The sequence below is a fragment of the Tachyglossus aculeatus genome, chromosome 2 (genome assembly GCF_015852505.1).
Source record: "Tachyglossus aculeatus isolate mTacAcu1 chromosome 2, mTacAcu1.pri, whole genome shotgun sequence".
NCBI lineage: Eukaryota > Metazoa > Chordata > Mammalia > Monotremata > Tachyglossidae > Tachyglossus > Tachyglossus aculeatus.
In genome coordinates this window covers 31,367,521-31,374,282 of record NC_052067.1, presented here as the reverse complement: position 1 = coordinate 31,374,282, position 6,762 = coordinate 31,367,521, and positions in this window count along the sequence as shown.

The following is a 6,762-nucleotide window of genomic DNA, read 5'->3' as shown; positions in this document are numbered from 1 at the left end:
CATTATTTATGAGAAATTTATATGAAGTCTATCCCATTATATAATACAATTTGAGTAAGAGGGAAATTGATACCTGAACTTTGAAAATCTTCGAATGAAAGCTCGAGGGCTTTCTTTGAAGGATGGAAATCCATTTAGGTCCATAACTGGACTATTTTTCCCTTCTCCTTAAATTTTCCTTACCTAATCCTAGTGGATTACATAACCACAAATTTCCCTAGTTTTTAATAAGCCTATATGTCCCACATTAAATAGTCTGATTCCGGTTTTGACAGTTTTCAAGGTTGTAAGGAAATACCAATTGTATTGAAGAATTCTCTCATAGGCTTCCTTGATAGATTGCCATAAATTCAATGCATGGTTCCTAGAATGGGATTACCTAGAAAATACAATCATTCAATAATCACATTGTTCAAATTCCTCCTGTAAAATCTTTTTCCCTGGAAATAGTACAATTTATTTCTTGTCGTTATTCCTCCCTAGATAAGCATCTTTCCACTAACTGCTAATTTCATAGTCTGGTATGCACTTAAAAGGAAACTTTACGCCTAATGTAATAATAGTGTAAGGAAATAAACGCCTAGTGTGAGTCAAACCTGTGGAATAACCCATAACTAGACTGTGTCTCTTTGTTGAGTTTATGATCTGTTTGATATATGCCTTTTGAAATATATGTCTGCAGGCTTATGGGAAAATTAATAAAATAGAAATTAAAAGTGACAGTTCTGAAATGATATGCTACCCTTAGCATATGGAACACCTCACATGAACACTTATGGGGTTTGTTGCAGATTATAGACAGTTACTCAATGGGAGATAACTTCTGAACTATGTTACTAAATCTTATTTGACAGATTTTGAATGTATAATTTCTATAGTATTTTTCTGTTGGGTGAGCAATATGTTAGCTATGATTCAGATGACATTTTATTTCCAAGCCTGTGGTCCTCCCTCCCCCAGCCAATCTCTCCCCAAATAATTTTGGTGATGATGCTTATTGTCTTTTTAATGAACTATTTTTTGAAGTTGAAAGACAACACTTTAGGCTACTCACAAGTTAGGAGGCATATGATTATCCAGAATGAGGAATAATCAATAAATAGCATTTATGAAACACCTCCTTTTGGCAAGACACTGTACTAAACATTTGGCAGGGTACAGTAGAATTAGTAGACATGAACCCTATCCTCAAGGATTTTATCATCTAGCTTGGGAGACAGACATTAAAATAAATTACAAATAGGAATAAGAAGGAAAAGGGGATATATCCTGCAGGATTTAGTGCTTAAGAGGGTACGTAATCAATCAATACTATCTATTGAGTGCCTACTGCATTAATTGCTTTGGAGATTATCATAAAATTAGGATACCTCCTCCAAGATTTCACCTCCTCCAGGAGGCCTTCCCAGACTGAGCCCTTCCTTCCTCTCCCCCCATCCCCCTCTCCATCCCCCCATCTTACCTCCTTCTCTTCCCCACAGCACCTGTATATATGTATATATATTTGTACATATTTATTACTCTATTTATTTTACTTGTTCATATCTATTCTATTTATTTTATTTTGTTAGTATGTTTGGTTTTGGTCTCTGTCTCCCCCTTTTAGACTGTGAGCCCACTGATGGATAGGGACTGTCTCTATATGTTGCCAACTTGTACTTCCCAAGCGCTTAGTACAGTGCTCTGCACACAGTAAGCGCTCAATAAATATGATTGATTTGATACAGAGTTTACAATCTAAGATACAAACAAAAATGCTCCTAGAGCCTGTGAGGACTTAAGGGCTTGTCTTGTCTTTTGCCATTGAGTCTTCTCCTACCCATAGTGATGCCATGGACACATCTCCCGCAGAAAACCCCACCTCCATCTGCAATCATTCTGGTAGTGTATCCGTAGAATTTTCTTGGTAAAAGTATGGAAGTGGTTTACCATCGCCTCCTTCCATGCAGTAAACTTGAGTCTCTACCCTCGACTCTCTCCCCTGCTGCTGCTTTTTAGACTGTGAGCCCACTGTTGGGTAGGGACTGTCTCTATATGTTGCCAACTTGTACTTCCCAAGCGCTTAGTACAGTGCTCTGCACACAGTAAGCGCTCAATAAATACAATTGATTGATTGCTGCTGCCCGGCACAGGTGAGTTTTGATTTATAGCAGATTATGTTCCACTCACTAGCCACTGCCCAAGCTTGGAATAGATATGCCTCTGCTTGACTCTCCCTCCTGTAGTCAAGACTGGTAGAGTACTGGAAACTCTCATTCACTCATTCATTCATTCAATCGTATTTATTGAGCACTTACTGTGTGCAGAGCACTGTACTAAGCACTTGGAAAGTACAAGTTGGCAACATATAGAGACGGTCCCTGCCCAACAACGGTGTCAGAGTCTAGAAGGGGGAGACAGACAACAAAATAAAACATGTGGTCAGGTGTCAAGTCGTCAGAATAAATAGAAGTAAAGCTAGATGCACATGATTGACAAAATAAATAGAATAGTAAATATGTACAAGTAAAACAGAGTAATCTGTACAAACATATATACAGGTGCTGTGGGAGGGGAAGGAGGTAGGGTGGGGGGGGGATGGGGAGAGGAAAAAGGGGGCTCAGTCTGGGAAGGCATCCTGAAGGAGAGGTGAGCTCTCAGTAGGGCTTTGAAGGGAGGAAGAGAGCTAGCTTGGTGGATGTGTGGAGGGAGGGCGCGATCCTGAGATGGTAATAATGGTATTTAAGTGCTTACTATGTGCAAAAGCACTGAGGGGATACAGGGTGAACAGGTTGTCCCATATGGGGCTCACAATCTTAATCTCCATTTTACAGAGGAGGTAAGTGAGGCACAGAGAAGTTAAGTGACTTGCCCAAAGTCACACAGCCGACAAGAGGTGGAGCCGGGATTAGAACCCATGACCTCTGACTCCCAAGCCCGTGCTCTTTCCACTGAGCCACGCTGCTTCTCATAATTTAAGGGTTTAGGTGGAGTGAAGTGTTGAATAGTCTGTAGGTGGGGATATAATCAGGGAAGATTAGAAAATAATCAGGGAAGGACCCCTGGAGGAGATGTGATTTCAGAAGTTTTAAAAATGGGGGGGAAAGCTGTCATCTGTAGAATTGGACGGGGGATGGAGTTCTGGTTAAGGAAGATGGGGTGAGCATGAGCTGGGTGCCATGAGAGATGAGAATGATGCACAATGGCTAGACCAGCTGAAGCAGAAACTGGGGTGTAGAGAGAGAAGAGAGTGGGGTAAGTGGGAGGAAGAGAGCTGATTTAAGGATTTTTTAAAAAAACTGTTTAACTTTAAACCATTTACTGACTTTCAAACTTTTTTATGCCAGAATTCTATCACTAAAGCGGTGGAGAGCAGGTGTTCCTGAGGGATTCAGAACCAGCTGTTCACATGGGAGAAGCAGTGTGGCCTCATGGATACAGCACGGTCCTGGAAATCAGAAGGGCCTGGGTTCTAATCCTGACTCCACCACACATGGTGTAGTGGATACAGCATAGGCCTAGGAGTCAGAAGGTCATGGGTTCTAATCCCGGTTCCACCACTTGCCTGCTATGTGACCGTGGGCAAGACACTTAACTTCTCTGGGCTCCAGTTACCTCGTCTGTAAAATGGGGATTACGAGTGTAAGCCCCATGAGGGAGGGACTGTGTCCAACCTGATTAACTTGTATCTATCCCAGCCCTTAGAACAGTGCTTGGCACATAGTGAGTGCTTAATGAGCACCATAAATAATTAACCCCTGGACTCCTGTGCTTTAAAGCTTTGCAGCCAGGAGATTCTGTTTGATGAGTAGAGGAATGGCTAACCATTTGAGGCTCTGAAGAGCAAAGAAATGTGAGCCTAATGCATTTAAGACAAATGATCTGGGTCGCAGAGTGAGGTACGGACTGGATATGGGAGAGACTGGAGACACAGACAGAACAGTAAGAAAGCTGATGATATGTATATATGTTTGTACATATTTATTACTCTATTTATTTATTTATTTTACTTGTACATACCTATTCTATTTTATTTTGTAGTATGTTTGGTTTTGTCTCCCCCTTTTAGACTGTGAGCCCACTGTTGGGTAGGGACTGTCTCTATATGTTGCCAATTTGTACTTCCCAAGCGCTTAGTACAGTGCTCTGCACACAGTAAGCACTCAATAAATACGATTGATGATGATGATGAGGTAGTCTAACTGGATATGACAAGCCCTACAGAAGGTGTTTTCCAGTTCCTTGCCCCTAATTAGGCTTTTCCCTCCTCTTTGATCATTTGAACGACCTGCATATATTTCACCCCAACCTTCTCAAATGCAAACCCAAACCACCCCCTCACTTAGCCTCGATCTTTAATTGGTCTGTTTATCTTTGTTGGGATGAGAGGGGCGGGAAGAGATTAGAGATCACTTGAAAAGCACCAAAGTTGCAGGTACATCACCTGAAGTAATGATTGGCTTTGCTTAGTTTGGGGAGAAGTTAGGAATTAAACTCTTTAGGAGCAAGAAAAACCTTGGATACATTTTGCAAATGCCATCTATTTTGGGTGAGGACCCACCAAAAACTGGATTCCTGTCTTCTGCAAACTTCATGGAATGATTACAGAAGCGGTTTGGCTTCTGCCCAGGATAGCATAGCTAGAGTGACAAGAAGAAATGTGTCTACATTGAAATTACTCTTCCACAAAAAGCCAGATTTTTTCCAGTTCCCAAACTGGCAGTTAAGTTTTTAATGCTATAATAGGATAAACAATTTCTAAGGAGTGTAAGGTTATTCATGAAAGAGTTAATACATTCTGACCATGTAACATAACTTCTATTAAGCAGTGTGGCTCAGTGGAAAAATCCCAGGCTTGGGAGTCTGAGGTCATGTGTTCTAATCCCGGCTCTTCCACCTGTCAGCTGTGTGACTTTGGGCAAGTCACTTAACCTCTCTGTGCCTTAGTTACCTGTAAAATGGGGATTAAGACTTGTGAGCCCCACGCGGGACAACCTGATCACGTTGTATCCCCTCCAGCACTTAGAACAGTACTTTGCACATAGTAAGCGCTTAACCAATACCATCTTATTGTATTTACCCCAGTGCTTGGCACTGGCCTTGACTTATTTTATTAATATATAAATACTATAATAAATATTAGCTACTTACTATCACAAACATAGGGTGGGTGAGCCAGAGAGTGTGGATGACTCAGGGCAAACCATCACCACTCCTGGAAAAATAAAACAAGACAAGACATTAAACAAATGTCCTGTTGGTAATAGAACATTCCTTTTCCCATCTAATCATTAATGTTTGAACATTACTCACTTGTGCACTACCATATTTTAATGGCCAAAGAGTGTAAGGGTGCAAAAAATTCCCTTTCAGAGATGCTTAAGGTAATGTATGCAGTCTCATCATGTAAACAGTCTCATCATATATGTAGTCTCATGATTGTCAAAGTCAACTTTGAATCAAAAGGCAATGCTGTGTAGGGTAGGCATTTTCGAGGCAAGGAAAAACAGACCCCAGTGGGTTTTACTAGATAGTTTCATTATCTAGAAACATGAATACACAGTTTGGATTTTAGGTAATCAGGGAGTCCCCTCTTAAAATACTATAATTTTCCTAATAATAATAATGATGGTATTTGTTAAGCGCTTACTACGTGCCAAGCATTGTTCTAAGCGCTGGGGTAAATACAAGGTTATCAGGTTGTCCCACGTGGAGCTCACAGTTTTAATCCCCATTTTACAGATGAGGTAACTGAGGTACAGAGAAGTTACGTGACTTGCCCAAAGTCACACAGCAGACAAGTGGCAGAGTGGGATTAGAACCCAAGACCTCTGACTCCCAAGCCCCTGCTCTTTCCACTAAGCCATGCTGCTTCTCTAAAGTATTGCTACTTCCTAGTGTTGAGTAAAGATAAAGGGAATTCATAATAATAGTAGTAATAGTATTTATTAAATTCCTACTGTGTGCAAAGCACTGTACTAAGTGCTGGAAAGAAAAGCAAGTCTGAGAATTCACATGGTCTCTAAGCTCCAAAGGGTTTACAATCTGAGGCTCCCAAGTTGTTCTGGCACAAATTCAGATCTATTGAAATTTAGAGGGGGAATCTTGCCCAGTAAGGACAGTTGAGCAGCTTTACATTCAAATGTTGAACGAATGACAGAATCTTTGTTAAATTATACACCTAGGGTATCTTGAATGGTGAGCATCAGCAACCCAGGCACAGATGAGCAAAGCAGTGAGATGGAGTAGAAGGAGCCCAGACCAGGGATTTTGAGGATCTGGGTTCTAATCCTGGTTCTGCCACTATGCTCTGTGACCTTGAGCAAATCACTTAACTGTGCTTCAATCACTTCCTCTGTAAAATGAGGATTAAGACTGTGTGCCTCACATGGGACAGGGATTGTGTCCAATCTGATTTACTTGCATCTACCTCAGCGCTCAGTACGGGGCCAGGCACATAGTAAGCACTTAAAAAATACCACAATTACTGTTCTCCCTGTAACTCAGACTTGTGAGCCTTATGTGGGACTTGGACTACATTTAACCTGATTAACTTGTATCTACCCCAGCTTTTAGGACAGTGCTTGTCACACAGTAAGCACTTAAGAAATATATTAAAAAATGCCAAAGGAAGCTACCTCTGGTCATCCTGGTTGGCATGCCAACTTTTCTCAGTAGCCCTTGCTACTGTCAGTTATCAGTTCAGGGTGTCACTCTGCATTTCTGAAGTGTCATGCAATTGTCCCTTTGCGCTGGGGTTCCTCTTGTGTTACCGACCTTTCC